Below are 16,633 nucleotides of genomic sequence, written 5' to 3'. Positions count from 1 at the left end.
GCAAGAAGCCGGCAGTCTGAGCGGAGCGGCACGGAAGACCTACTGGTTGGTGTGGGAGGCTCCAGCGTTGCCGGTGAGTAAGGCCTGGCGTCCGCAGCCCAGTTCCACACCCCGATGGCTAACTGGACTAGCTTTCACTGCTTCTTTGCAAACGAACGCAAAAGGTTTTGGGGTTTTGATCGCCGCTTAGTTTGTGCTGCCCAGTGCCTTTCTGCCTGCCTGCCTGCTTGCAGGCCTCCATGCTCCTTTCCCGAAGCATGCAATTGCTCAGAGCCAGTCCCAAAAGGTGCTGCTTCCCTGGCAGGAGCTGAGTTTGCAAGCCTCGTTGGCACGTCGGGAAAACCGAAGGTCCGGAGGATTCCCTCCTGATGTGGAGCTGCGGTGCCTGGTCCTGGGCTGACGGGGGAGGGGATGGGGGTATCCGGGGACTAAAAAGTCCTCCAGGACAGGCTCGGGGCCGGCCCTCTTTCCCCAGCCGCAGGAGAAGGGGAGGCACAGGCTCTCAACTCGGGCGGGCAGGCGAGAAAAACCCCAAAAGGAGGAGGGAACCCTCCGGACCTTCAGTTTTCTCGGCTTGCAAACTCAGCTCTTGCCAAGGAAGCTCCTTCCCCGAAGCATGCAATTGCTCAGAGCCTGTCCCAAAAGGTGCTGTTTCCCTGGCAGGGGATTCAACCCTTTCTCCATTCCTCCACCCGCACCCATCCTCTTTTCATGTTTGTCTTGATAGAAAAATGTATTGTTTTGTACGGCAATGAAAGCCCCGTATCTGTTAATAACTGCAATCCCATGCTATTCAGTGGGAAGGTTTCAATAAGGTTTTTTCGAAACCCGCATTTACGCAGAAATAAATTATAAACTCAGAAGTCAATGTGAGTGTACTCCAGAATCAATTATTAAGGCTGACCTAATCTTGCTCCACCCCCCCTCCACTTCCATTCTTTACATCAAGAAATTAAAAGGTTAATGTTCTTATGCTTGCCTCCTCCAACGCTTTGATTTATTAAAGAGGACTCTATTTGCATACCTACTTGGCATAATTCAGTTTAGTTATGTGACCACCTTCCTTTCTCCATGCCCAAAATATTATCGCACCAACTTGACCTTTATAATATTTCTCAGACCATTTTATTTTGCAATTGATGTGGGACTCCCCCTCCCATTCCTTCACCCAATGATTCTAAGAGGAAAAAATGGGGGCGCATCCTGGCGGCGACAGCCTTTGTCCCCCCTTGAACCTCGTGAGGAAGAGTGCTCGCAGTTCGGTGTGTAAAGTACAGCCTAAGAGCCTGGGCCCTGGGGGCACCTTCCTTCTTAGCTCTGCCTTGTGTGCGTGTGTGTCTCGTCTTCTTTCTCTCTCCTTTTCTCCCTCCCCAGCCTGTGTGTGAGCTGCGAGCACTGCCGCTGCTGCTTGATCCCTGCATTAGTGTTAGTTAGGGGCTTGGAGACACACAGGGAGCAGCCATAGACACCGCCGCACCAGCCCTCATTATTGACACCGCATATGAGCACACACTCTCCGTCATCTATTAGATCCATTTCCATTGAGGAATATTGAGAACGGGGACAAACCAGGTGCACGACTGGGGAGCAGAGAAAGAAAAGGTGGGGGAGGGAGGGCAAGGAAAAGGGGAGCGGGGAATCCCTTTTCCTTGGCTCCAGGAAAAGTGGCTTTCTAACCGCCTCCCCCCTCCACTTGCCCACGAGAAGAAAAGCAACCTCTGTTGGGCAGCTTCCCTTGCCCTGTTTTCTGCCTGCCTCTGTCCCACTTTGAGATTTTTTCCCCCTTTGGTCTCCCATTAAACCAAGGAGGAGAATGTGAAAAGGGGGGGAAATGCCCAGGAGGAAGCAGGAGCAACCCAAGCGCCTCTCTTCACGTAGGTGCTCCTTCCCCCCCATGTCCCCCCTACCTTCCCTTTTCCTTTTGTTCCTGTCTACGACCTCCCCCTCTGCAGCCTCCTCAGTTGTTTTGTGCATTAGGGTTACAGAGGTGAAACTGAGAAAGACAGCACCCGGGTTATGCCTCTTTTAGGTCTGAGCTAAGGCAGCCATGTTGGTGCCCTTTTAATTTTTTTCTCCTCTCTCCCTCTCTCTGTTTCTCTGTGTCTGAGTGGGTCTGTGTGAGCTCGAGAGAGGGAGAGCGTGTGTATGTGTGTGTGTCTTCCCCTCCTCTCTTTCTTCGCTCTTCTAGCTCTTTCCCCTCCCCTTTCTTTTGATTGTGCATTTGTGTGCATGTACGGGCAGCTTTCTCATTTTAGTTTGAAGGGGTTTTTTTTATTGGGGTGAGGAGTCGCAATTGGAAGGGTTTCTGGTGTCTTGTGCGGAATCGGATGCAAAGTCCGTCTCCGGCTAAAGGTTGTGGCTGGGCTGGTTGGCCTCGGAGTTGGGGAAGAGGCGGGAGAAGGTGAAGAGCAGCGGGGAGGGCGAGACAGCAGCTGGGTGGGGGGGATAGGAGGGACATAGGGGACTCCAGGTCTGCTGCTTTGCCGCCACTGAGAAGTGCCGGGAGGGCAAGAGGGAGATCGTGGCGTGGCGGAGGCGGCAGCATAGCAGTGGCAGGCGAGCTGGAGTCTGCTTCGCTCCCTCGCTGCAATAAAATGAAGGGTCAGATGGAGCCTCAGCGAGCCAAAGGTTTACGCATCTCTCCCCCAGATCAGAAGGAAGGACTGAGAGGCAGGAAGGGCTGAAAGCGTGGATCACCCCCACTTCCCCCATCTGCTTTCGGGGTTTTTCTTGCCTGTGGCCGGGGAAAGAAGGCCGGCCCCAAGCCTGTCTGGAGGACTTTTTAGTCCCCGGATACCCCACCCCTCCCCCGTCAGCCCAGGACCAGGCACTGCAGCTCCGCATCTGGAGGGAACCCTCCAGATCTTCGGTTTTCCCAGCTTGCCAACGAGGCTTGCAAACTCAGCTCCTGCCAGGGAAGCTCCTTCCCTGAAGCATGCAATTGCTCAGAGCCCGTCCCCAAAGGTGCTGCTTTCCTGGCAGGAGCCGAGTTTGCAAGCCTCTATTGAGGCAGAATTGGGGGAACACAAATCACAGTGGGGCTTTCATCTCGTGCTGTTGCCAAAGTGAAGCAGCAAAACCCCGCTTGGCCTCATCCTGCAGTAAGTCTTCCCTGGGCGGCCCTTTATCCATGTTCTGCGCTGGCAAGATTGTCAAGAGGGGATGAAGTACCATTCTGTGATTGTTGGGGAGGGAAGTGTCATTCATTTACCATATTTTTACCTCGCTTTTTGGTCAGTGCACTCAATTCAGAATGAAGTCCCGTTATGTGTGTGCGTATGCGCGTGTGCACATTTTGCGGCTCCCAGTTTTTTTTTTTTTTTTGTGAGGGAAACGGGTCCAAGTGGCTCTTTCACCATTTTAGGTTGCCGACTCCTGGGCTATAATAACTAGATTCCCTTGTGAGCACTCTGTGATTAATGGCCATACAGATGCTCAAACCTGTATAGGTAAAGTTAGAAAAAATTATAACTAAATACATAATTTAGTTATGCATCTCAGTTAACCACAATGGTCTCTTCTAACAACCGGTTGCTATTTCAACCACAAATTAGCTCCTAATTTGACCTCAATGATAAAGAATTTTATGGATGATACCACTGTTACACTAAAAATATTTTTATAAATTGAGGTCCTTCTAAAAAATTATGTCAAAGACCTTGGCCAGTGGTGGCGAATCTATAGAACGGGTGCCAGAGGCAGCACTCAGAGCCCTCTCTGTGGGCATGCATTCTGTCGCCCCAGTCCTAGGCCTTCAGCTGGTTTTATAAAACTTTTCACTTTAGACCTCTGTTGCCATGTGCAAAAAAAAAAAAAAAAAAGGTTCAATCAGTCAATTTCAACTTCTCGTGGGGGAAAAAAAGATTTGCAAAGTTGGAATTGATTGATTGAACTTTTTAGTCCCACCCAGTCTGCCATTACCACCGCAACCACGCCCACCCAATGGGCCACACCCACCCGGCACCTGACGATGCATAAGTGGGGTTTGGGTTGCAATTTGGGCACTCGGGTCTCTAAAAGGTTTGCTTATTCTGGAAACTATAACTTTGGGAGTAGAAAGAGACTAATTACTGGATACATGCTATAATCATGTAATCATCAAATTTTGCCCCACTGGTCCTATTCATAATTATTTCAACTTAGTGGAAAACATCTATGTGGTTGCTCATGGCTGCTACACCACAGCCAAAAGAGAACTTTGGAGAAACTATGCAGAGATGGTTACAAAAACATGTACAAAAACACGCTTTAAGCCTGGGAAACAAAGAAAGCATCAGAAAGAATTTCAGATAAGCTTTGCCCTAACTGTCTAGGGCAGAGGCCCTCAACCTTTTGGGCAACAGGGACCGGTTATGTGGAAAGAGGCTTTTCTGTGGACTGGAAGGTGCATGGCTTTGTGTGCTGCCTACATCCTATGGATGGGTTTTGCTTGTTTTTGTGGCCCAATTGCTGGCATGCTGTGGCCCAGTACCGGTCTAATGCCTGGGGGTTAGGGACCCCTGGTCTATAGTATAAAAGAGAGGAAAGGAAAAATGCAGAACCTCTTCCCCCAAACATATATTTATTATATGGTAAATGTGTATATACAAGACACATATACATAATACACATAAGACAGACATACCCACCCATTTATCCATATGGTATTCATATATATTTAATTTAAGACAGTTTACTTATGAAAACTAATGGGAAATTAAACAGAAAATTTCTAAAGAAGTTTCTGAATTACTTTCTAGAGATAAAATACTTGTTCAAAATAAGAGGTGAGCTCTTCAAACCATTATAATTTTACAGACTATGAGCATCTTTTTCAACTTTGTGCACACATTCATCTTCCCTCCCTCCCACTATAAACAGATGCATGCAGTATTTATTTAATTTTCATCCTATTGGTATATAACTAAAAAGAAGAGGGTCAAGCTATTCTCCAAAGCCCCTGAAGGCAGGACAAAAAGCAACTGATGGAAACTAATCAAAGAAAGAAGCAACCTAGAACTAAGGAGAAATTTCTTAACAGTTAGAACAATTAACCAGTGGAACCACCTGCCTCCAGAAGCGGTGAATGCTCCAACACTGGAAGTGTTTAAGAAGAGACTGGACAACCATTTGTTTGAAATGGTATAAGTTTTCCTGCCTGGGCAGGGGATTGGACTAGAAGACCTCAAAGATCCCTTCCAACTCCATTATTGTTATTGAATAACAAGGCCAACAAGTCTTCCAAAACAATGAAATAACTTTTATCCAAAGTGAATTACTAAGCATTGAATCACACCATGTTGGTTATGCTTGGAAGATTTTTTCAACAATGAACTCAACTTATACCCTGGCCTAGACAAATGTGCAGGATGTCAGTGTCATTAATAGGTTGTTCTCCATCAATTCAGTCACAAAAGATCAGGTAAATATAGGATTTGAAATTGAGGAACAACTAATATGATGATTAAAGATCAAATCCAATATCTGGCACAACATTCCTATCTTGCTTAATTTGACAAAGCAATTCTGATCCCTGTTTGGTCTGACTCAGCTAAACATGCAGGAAATTATAATGGTTGCATATCTTAAATGAAGAAACCATATAATTTTAGTAGTGTGATTTTGTCTGTCTGTGGGTCTATCTATCTCTCTGTCTATCTATCCATCATCTATTTATCTAAATGGACTTTTATACACTATTGGGAAAGAGCATTAGATATTTAGATTTTTATTATGTTATCTTGATTTTTTAATTTAATATGATTTTTTCAACTTTTCCCTTTAATTTCTTAGTAGTTTAACAGTATATTTTATATATGTATGTCTATAAAGTTAACTATATTATTTAAATAAATATTTAATTTAGAATTCTATATATGATTTCTATTATGTATAGAAAATGTTTATTTTCTACATATAAATTATAACTTTTTGAGGTTTAAAAACATTTTTTTATTTTTAAATAAAAAAAATTATGAAAATCTGCTTGCATAAAAAATATATTATCTGTCTATGCTCAGTGATCTATAATGGGACATTCTAACAAGTCAAGCAAAAACTACTGGCATCTAACACATGGAAATGTCTCTTTATTATACTTAAACATTATTGGTTAGATCAGAAAATGACCTAACATCCCATTTCTGGATCAAATCCAGTGGTGGGATTCGGCCAGTTTGCACCACTTCGGCAGAACCGGTAGCTAATTTTTTGTTCCCCAGGCCCAGAATGGACTTCCGGAAGTGGCATCCACAAAGAGAACCAGTTGTTCACATATTTGAATTCCCCCACTGATTATATCTTCAAATTTAAACTAAGGCTACTTGAGATTTGGAAGTTAGGAGACGTCTAGACCAACGGTTCTCAACCTGTGGGTTGCGACCCTTTTGGGGGTCGAACGACCCTTTCACAGGGGTCGCCTAAGACCATCGGAAAACACGTATTTCCGATGGCCTTAGGAACTTAGTCTAAGATACGCGGCAGTGTTCTTTTGCATCCACCTCGGGATCGGGGAATGGCTTTAAAGGCTCTCCGTGCGGTCCCGGATGTCCTTCGGCTGAATCAAACAGGAGCGCTTTTTCCAGGGAAGCCTTGTCGCAGCTGAGCTGGTCTCTCCTCGTATTCTACAGAGGAGTCAGCGTGATATTGCTCAGCTTTGCCCACAAACCACGGAAGGTTGGCTTAGTCCGAACACCTCCCAGGTGCAGGAAGGCACCGAGTGGTGCTAACCGGAGTCGGAAACTTCCTCCGCTGCCCCGATTGCTAGTTCTGGCAGGCTCAATGGGAATCACGTGTGCTAGATGGGAACGGCAAGTCCAGGGGGGGAGCAGAGGACTGCCTGCAGGGGGAGGAGTTTGCGACCCTTCCGAGACCGCCCGCCTGTTGGGCAACCAAAGCAGCCGTAGCTCCAGTAGTCTTCGCCTGAAGAGGTGAGAGGCAGCCCCGCAGAACAGCCCTTCCTCTCCTGCCACCGATTCTCCTGCCTGCTGTTCCCCCACCTACCCCTGCCGAGTCCTGCCCTGTCAGAGAGCCCCGGATTCCGTGCAGGCCCAGCAGAGCCAAGCGGAAGGGAAAGCCGTTGATCTTCATTCAGGCAGGCCCGGAGTTCTCTGAAGGACGTTCGGTTTCATTCTGGCTCAGGGAAGCATCACTCCCTCAGGGGGATCATGATTTCCGGCAAGCAGCCAGTTATCAAAGCCCAGCTTCCTCCTATCTCCCTACTGCCCTGTGCGTGCATCCCCCCAACTCTGAGCCCCCTCCTCTCTCCCATCCTTTATCTCTTGCCCTGCAGTGCGGTTGGTGCCCTCCACTTTTCCTCGATGGCTATAGACAACTTTGCTCGCTCAGAGCTTTTTCCTCTCTTCCCATGGCAGCTGATTTCCCCCCCTTGGCCTCTCCTCCTCTGTGATCCCTGCAGCCCTCTGTAAGACAGCACATACTTTTTGATTTCTGCTGCTCAATCCCTCCTCCCCTCCCCTTTGATGGCTTCCTACTTGTGGGATGCAGGGGAAGGGAACACCATTTCATTACAGGTGGGAGAAGGAAAACTGATCCAGGCAGTGAAAAGGGAAGAGATCAGGGGCGGGGGGGGGGCTTTGGAGATGAACGCTGCTTTGGGTGGATGTTTTGGTCTGCAGCATGTGTTTCCCTTTCCCCTCCTGCCTGCCTTTTCTCTGTTTCCTAGTGTGTCTCTGGAAAGCTGGGAAGGGGGGGGGGGTAAAATGAATCTGCTCCTAGTGTAGAATCAAGAAGCTCCAAGGGGGCTTTTCCTGCAGTCGCTGCAGTAATGCCCCCCATTCTTCCTGCCCTGGCTGCTGCACCAAAAGCAGTTGATTATTGCTCAGTGGAACCAGAAGTGGGGTGGGAGGAAGGAATGGATTTCCCTTCTGCTGCCTCTGCCTCAGTGGACAAGACCTCCTTCCAAAAATCTCTCCTAAGATTCTGGCAGGCACAGCCCCAGAACTGAGCTGCTGACTGAGCTGGGGTGGGGAGCTGGGGGGAGAAAAGAAGACCAGCTGAAATGACCCATTTTCTGAATCACATAATACTAGAAGAATAAAGGGGTTATATTTCCATAATTCACTAAGACTGCACACAAAAAAAGCAACATTGACATCAGGTTTAAAGTAATCAAGCTTCATAAGTTGCACAAATGCAGCCATTCTGTTTTAATCCAATCTGCTTCAGCTACTGTAAACAAAGGCCTTCAGTAGAACTATTATACTGAAATTATAACAGTATAATTTGTAACAATGAAAGTACATCCTGCATATCAGATATTTACATTACGATTCATAACAGTAGCAAAATTACAGTTATGAAGTAGCAACGAAAATAATTTTATGGTTGGGGGTCACCACAACATGAGGAACTGTATTAAAGGGTCGCGGCATTAGGAAGGTTGAGAACCACTGGTCTAGACTAAACTAGATTAAATGGCTTTATAACTTACTCATTTGAGTACTAGTAAAAGAAAAGGCAGAGAGATCTAGGCATCTTGGTGTTCTGTAAGTTTAAAGCCTTAATCAATTATAATCATTTAACCTTTGTTTTAAAATTAATTTCAGCAGAAATAGTATTCTGATTATGAATGTATACTTATCTCCCTTATACCATAGGAGCAAGATCAAAAGGTTCTGGACTATTTAACGGTTGATAGCTAACCAAACAAGACTCCTCCAAAAGGCCTCCAGAGCCAGGACAGGAGATTGAAATACAACAATGAAGCCAGATGTATAAATTAAACCTTTATACATTTCACAATGATGGGTGTATATGGTCCCCAGCCGCAAAATCCAAGTATGAGAACAGTACTTTAATGGGATGATAAGAGATCAGGTTCAAAGGAATTGCATAGTGTATGTTGGGTAAATAGCTGTACCAGCTATAATGATTATGTGATTGTATCTCATGATCTCTTTCATCTTATTGATCATTTGTACTATCTCACCCAAATAGTGATTATCTGCCTCTAACATCTAGAATGCTAGACTTAATGATTTTTTGTGGGATTTGGTATTCAGCGATTAGATTAATAGGCTTCAGGATGCCTTCATAAATCCAAACTAGGGTTCAATGAAAAATGCACACATGCGCACACACTACCTTCATAATCAATTATAAGAGAGAAAGTAATTGGCCACAATAAATAAATGCATATATACAGAAGGAGAAAGGATTTGATTAAGGCAAATAACTATCTGTAAGGAGAAGACTACCAACATAACTGTAGCAGTTATGTTGAGAAATTTTCTTTGTTTTAAAAATATTTTTATTGGAATTTTTTAATAAGACACAAAATTTTAAAAAATAAAAATATATAGAAATGAAAAATGAAATGAAATGAAAAATAAAGAGAGGGAGAGAGAGAGAATGGAATGGAAATAATTTTCAATAAGATACAAAATTTAAAAAATAACAAAAATATATAAAAATGAAATGAAATAATGAAATGAAAGAGAAAGAAAGAAAGGAAGGAAGGAAGGAAGGAAGGAAGGAAGGAAGGAAGGAAGGAAGGAAGGAAGGAAGGAAGGAAGGAAGAAAGAAAGAAAGGTTTGTTCACTATGGGCTTTTTTTTTTTTCAAAAGTAAATATAGGTTTTCAGCAAAAAACATTGTAAATTGTGATCACATGAATATGGGATATTGCAAACGGCTGTCAATGAAGGCTAGTTGAGACTTCCAGTTAGGTGTTGTGGCGTCACAGATGCAGGAAGATAGGGCTTCGTCTTCCACGTTTGATTTCGCCCTGCTGGGGATCCTAAAAAGGGTTGAAAGTTGCCCCAGAGAGGCAACAAAGGAGGGGACTCTCGTCAATCGCAGAGGGGCAGTGGCCTTTCCCACTGCATCCGAGGAAGCCCTTCAAACTGGCAGGGGAAAGACTAGATACTTTCTTGTGGCCAGTCGGAAGCTGCTGACAACGAAAAGCACTAACAAGCAATTTTTGAGCAATGTGGATGGAACTGGGTAAGACTTTATCCTCTTTTTATGACCTTAATACTACTTTCCTGGAAAAAAAGAATGCCCAAAGAAAAGAATCCTCCCCAATGAGAGAGGGAAGGGAAGTTTTTACCCTGCTCCCTCTGGAAAAGAAAAGGGGCAAATTAATTGCTTTGGGGGAAAATAGAGAAAATTACAAGATCAATTTAGAATTAATACAGATATATAGCTTTGAAATTTGGGGACTAAAAGTATCTTTGAGACTTTTTTTTAGAAAAGACATTTGAAAGTCTGTAAAAGAGGCTTGGATTTGGAAAGTTGGAAGACGGTGTCAACAACATCTAACAGTGAATCATGGCACTACAATTTATTATGCTTAAAGGAAACTTGGCTTGAAGCCTGGACTTACGATAGTACTCTTTGTTGTTCCTAGAAACTTTCACTTTTGTAGACTGCAGCTGGGAAAAGGGAAAAAAAACTCTTTGGGCTGCTTATCTGTGTTGGGGACCCTATTAGACTATAATGACTACATACAAAAGCAAAATGGGTGTTCCATACTTAGCCGCAAATGGTAAAAAACCATCTTTAACACTTGTCTCCGAGGCCCCCAGCTTGATATACCAACAAGAAAATGTTAATGAATATCAGAAAAAATTTTCCAAGAGGCAATTGTTTTATTTTATGATGAGACTCAAAATAACAAATGAGATAAAATAACCATTTTCTAACCTAAACTTACAAATCCAGCCAATGACTACAAAGAAGGAACTAGTAACCCAGAAACAGAAGGAAAATTAGAAGAAACGGATCCAAAGATGGAGGACCTAAAGGAAGAAATTAACAGATACAGACAAATGAAAAATTAGAAGATGCAGTGATAACACCAGAAATGGAAAAGATATCTTACTTGTCAAGATCTCAGAACACATTTGAGGATAAGGAAGAAGAGCTGATCGAACGGATGATAAAGCTATTAGGAGAAATGCTGAATATTGACAAACAAGAAATGAAAAGAAAAACTGAAGGAGAAGGACGGAGGCTGTTTAATGAATATAAATGGGTTGAGCATTCTTCCAAAAATACTGCAATCAAATTCTCTTCCTCATTCCAAACAATATATACAAAAGCAGAGGAAGAATTATTTGATTATTCAAATGCATTGACTTGGAAAGTTATTTGGCAAAGGAAGAAAGCTAGAGTAAGACTGAAGAAAATAGAGGTTTTGACCTATTAGATGGGATATTATACTATTAAACAGATGTTTGAATATGGTTAAGAAAATAGGTAACTGTTAGAAATAAAAGTATTATTATAATTAGAAAGATAGGATTTGTAACTAGAATATTATACTTTGTTATGAGATGGGAAATATGAAAATTCTAAAAGGGTTTGAATAAGGGAAGCTTTTGGTTACCCAAATATAATTTATTATGAGAAAATTGTAAGTGGCAGAGATATTTTGAACATTGATGAGAAATTAAAATTTTAAAAAAGCGGGAAAAAGAGGATATTGATCAAACAAATGGATTTTAAGTGCAAATGCAACTGAGATATGTTCTGGCTAGAAAAGATAGTATAAACTGACACTATTGATATTATGTATGATACCAGAAAAATGTGATGAAAATGTCTATATTTAATTGTATATGCCTTAACAGTAACAAGAATTGTATTTGCCCAGTGTGGAAAAATGCATACCACCAGAAGAAGAGAGGACCAAGGAAGTACTGGATGGTGTACTATTGAAATGAGACTGAGAAAGTTAATATGTACACTGAATTACCAATGGACCCAGACAATACGTTGTTTATTAAGTACCCATGACTGTAAAATTAGAAAATTAATAAAATATTTACTTAAAAAAATGAAGTCTAGCTGCTGAGCACCTGAAATGTGGTCACATATCCATGGTAGGGTGGTTGTCATAACTTTGGAAGCAGGTCATAAGAATCTTTTAGGTTGCCCATTACAAATCTGAGTGGTCACTAAGTTAAGGAGTACCAGTTGTATGTTAATGACCAACTGTAATATAATTTTCAACCAAAGGTTAGAGTCAATTCCCTCTATTAAATAGGTAACATAGATGTATATTTTAAAATCCTAATTTATTAACTAATTTTTCTGATTGTGCTAACCATCCCTCTAGCCTGAAAATGGATCACTGTCCATGTTATTCTATCAATATAATACAATAATCAAACATTTGGGAATAACACTACATGGCTAAGCATTCTTTTGCAAATTTGAACAGCTGGGCATGAACTATAAAAAACAACAAGCATATGTTTTTATGAAAAAAACCCAGAGAAAATTCCACAGAGATAACTTTGATAAGAATCCAATTAGACAAGTAAGCTACTTAATAGAATTGGTGTGGACTTCCAATCATCTGCAGAGGAAGGTTGGAACGCATTCAAAATATACTAAGCAAATGGGGCTACTATTACATATGTCTTCTGCTCTAAAGGGAACTATTAAATCTTTAAGGGAGGAAGAGTATATGAAGTTAAAAAATATCTTGGCTGTTGTACAGAATCATTCGGATATTCTAGAGAAAAAACTGGCAGTTGGAAATGGTTCAGCCTAAAATAATTGCATTTTATTCTTGTAGCTTTGCAGTACTGGGCGCTGGGCAATATAAACAGAGAAACAATCACATGAATGTGCTTGGAGACAAGATTAGTTTTGATGGAAGAATCTGGGTCTTCTTTAATTTTTGGCTAAAAAGTGCCTATATTCAGGAGGTTCCTTTCATCCGCAAATATACATCTATATGGAAGAGAGTCTGATAAACAAATTGAAATTTTGTAGATTCTCTTCTAGATTTGGTATTGCACCATTGTTTTGAAAGTGATCTGGCAAAGTACCTGGATGCAGAACCACAAAGTAATATATGTTTGATTTCCAGTCATGTGTATGCTAAATTGGTTTATAGCGGCTTTGTGTCTAGACCTTAACTTTCCAATATAGTAATAATAAAATACTGTATGGCTTTTATGCTAGCTTAATTTAACACTTTCTCCTATGCTAACAATGGGAAGACATCAATATATATTTTAGCAATTTGCCTAGTCTAGCGCAAATAACTTCAATTATGTTACAAATGTGAATTCAGCCAATAATATCACCTGGCTGACCTTGACCATACTCAGTAGCTAAACAGGGTTGGGCTGAATTAGTGTTTGGATAGCAGACTACCTTGGTACACCAGAGCTGCAGACCAACCTTTCCAAAGTTGCAAAAAACATCTTGAAGAAGATAATGGCAAACCATTTCCACACCAGAAACACTGCATATAAGACTCCATTAAATCGCCAGAAATCTAAAGGAGACTTTTTAAAATAGAAAGGTAACACAAGTGGCCACTCTTCTACTCTAATCAACTGCTCTAATTTCTTATTCTATTCCTCCCCCCCCCAATTTTGAATGGCTAATTTGAGATAATTTAATAACTATTTAATGACACAATATTAGAAAGAGCATGTTAAATCCTCCAGTATTAGATGGGATTATAAAACACACAATGACCTGAATCTATCTGAAGTCATCAAAAGGAAAGTCTAGCAATGTTGCATGGAATTTCAGCTTTTTTTTTTCTTCCAGTGTTTTTCCTGTAGACATGGAGTCTGCTTTTTCGGATCAACCAAATGTTGATCTGTTGTTTAGGACAGGAATTGACCACTAGCTTGTCACCCAAGCATGACATCACGAGCTGAGGGAGGGTAACTGGCCAAAAGTTATCTAACCAATTAGACCAAATTGGCTCTCAGGACAAAACTGGCTCTCAGTCCCGTTGCACAGAATAATCTCATCAATCTGAGATTAAATATTTTGAGGAATCTATTGTTAATTTGACTCTTCAAGCAGGTGCACCTATTAAAAGGTTGAAGCAGAATTCTGAAAAAAAGACAGTTTTAACAAATAACAGAACTGCACTGTGCTCATATAATTGCTCTGAATAATTTTTGCAGTATGAACAGATTTAGTTCACAGCTCAGCCTTGTTGTGCAGTCTGGTGGGACATGACTCATCGCTTGCTTAAGGATCTACATCTGATCTTTCACTGGACCACAATTACCACGTCATAAAAAAAGCAAGCCACAGATAATCAAAACAGATCTGGCAACCAGGAATAATTTACTATGGAACAAACCCAGAACACAAAACAGCAGAATGCCACATGCTACATGTTCCAGTGCAATCGTTCAAAACTATTGTCTATAATGCATCCTGTACAACACATTTTATATATTTATTGATTGAACTTGTTATACCACAAGGCAATTTACAATGACATTTCCTTTTACCAATTTTGGGTAATGGTTTATATTTGTTTATAGCCAGACATTCAATCTAAATCAATTAAATTACACAAATACAGGTTTAAGAATGAGATTCTATGTTTGCTAATTTGCCCCCGAGCCATTATTTCACCTCCATTAGATTTTAACTCTATCAATGTGATATGAGGAATCCCTTATTAAATGCTACAGAAGTTACATTAGTCTCCCCCCCCAAAATAATAAACTGATAAAAATCTGATATTAAAAAAGCAATATTTAAAAACCATGGATAAATTTTTTAGATTCCCAGAACAAGCTGACACCGACCTTACCCCCAAATCAAGTATCATTATATGACAAATTATATTGCAACACCTAACCAATCTTGACTAATCATGAAAAGACTAAGCAGGGTCTGAGCTAATTGATAATTACAGAAAAGGCAAAGGAAAAAAAAAAAAAAAAGAAAATCCCAAGGCTGTATATTAGATTTGGTAGCAAAACAACAACAACAACAAAAAAAAAACATCCCAGACAACAGCAATGGCAAATCACTTTTATGATGCCTTACTTATCTAAATATGCTAAATATGCTAATATCAACTTTCCATAAAATGTTAAGAATAGAATGAAAATTAGTAAGAAGAATTTCTGCTCATTTCAGTTAAGTTTATTAGTAATTAGATGCAAATATAAAAATGGCTCCCAAATTATAGAATTTGCATTTCCCTTTTCTACTCCAATATACAATTACAGCTAACTTGGGAGCACTGGGGACTTGACAGGCAGCCAAAAAATGGATTAAATATGTAAATAAACTTTTGAGATTAATCATATTATGTGAAAGAGCTGTTTTACTGGAAACATTATAATTTTATACAAAAAATGTATTTATTTAAAAACAATGACAAAATTGTCATTAGTGCACTGCAATTAAAATCTGTTGCAGGTATATTTTGCCTGCAATGGTAGAATATGCCTCAGTCCTCACATATTTTTATTTTCTGCGGTTTATGCATATACTCCCAACTAATCTAGTATGTCTCTGTGATCCTTCTTTGTGGAAGGATACAAGGCCAGATCCTGAAGCTGAAACTCAAATACTTTGGCCACCTAATGAGAAGGAAGGACTCACTGGAGAAGGGTCTAATGCTGGGAAAGACTGAGGGCAATAGAAGAAGGGGACGACAGAATGAGATGGCTGGATGGAGTCATTGAAGCAGTAGATGTGAACTTAAATGGACTCCAAAAGATGGTAGAGGACAGGAAGATCTGGAGGAACGATGTCCATAGGGTTGCGATGGGTTGGACACGACTTCGCAATTAACAACAACAACAACAACAACTGTTCACAAGGAAAGCCTTCTCAGGGAAGAGATCACCTCTCCTTGTACAACATTCTAGACCAGCGGTTCTCAACCTGTGGGTCGGGACCCCATTTGGGGTCGAACGACCATTTCACAGGGGTCGCCAAACAACACAGTCCGCCATTTTCCCCCCTTTTCCTTAGCTGTGCTACTCCCTTTTATTCTATTGGCTTTTGAAAGCCAATAGAATAGACTCTCTTGAATAGAATCTAATTCTATTGGCTTTCAAAAACCAATAGGAATTGTCCAGGCTGTCTCTGCCCTGCTGAGCCCGCCAAAAGTCCCATTCTGCAAACGGTGCTGTAAGTTGTCTGCAGCGAAGGTGAGCTGTCTGGAAATTTCCACCCCTCCCTGCTGAGCAACTACTAAAAATGTAAGTAAAAGAGGGCCAGGGGTGGGAGGCTGGCGGACGCAGGGAGGGTTGCTGGCGTGCGTGGGGCCTGGTGGGTATCTTACCTCCCTTGGGCTGGGCCAGCTGGTGGCCCAGCCGGTGGTCGCCTTGAGCCGTCACTGCCCCTTGCCAGCTACGCCTCGGCCGGCGCAGGGGGCGGCACCACGCATGCACGGTGCTCCCAGGCAGGGAAAGTCCTCAACTTACAACCGGTTGGGTAGTCCTCGACTTACGACCGGTTGAGTAGTCCTCGACTTACGACCGGTTGGGGGTCGCGGCATTAAAAAAGTTGAGAACCACTGTTCTAGACCTAGTAACTTCTGGGAAATTGAGGTGTTCCATTCAAAATCTACTAGAGATCTCTACAGTATTCTTTAGCTATTGTTTGAAAAGTAATATTTAGCTTCTAGTATGGGAGAGGAGAGGGATATATTTATCAGCAAGAATCATCCAAGAGTACCAGAGGCTAGTATTTGGTCTCCCCTCCCTCCACCAGGAGCAATTTATCTTCTCTCCTCATCTGAGGGAAGAGAGAAAAGTATCGAGAAGGATTCAGGAACTGGGAATTCTTTAGTGGCGCTACTCTACTGCAGACCAGCTTACCCTTGGAAGTTAAGAGTGGCTTCCAGTTTCACATCCTTCAAAACTTGCCTGTTCCAGAAGGCTTCTGGGAAT

The sequence above is a fragment of the Crotalus tigris genome, unplaced genomic scaffold (genome assembly GCF_016545835.1).
Source record: "Crotalus tigris isolate CLP2741 ecotype Arizona unplaced genomic scaffold, ASM1654583v1 scf7180000024376.1991246, whole genome shotgun sequence".
NCBI lineage: Eukaryota > Metazoa > Chordata > Lepidosauria > Squamata > Viperidae > Crotalus > Crotalus tigris.
The sequence above is the reverse complement of the archived record's forward strand: the minus strand, read 5'-3'. Positions refer to the sequence as shown.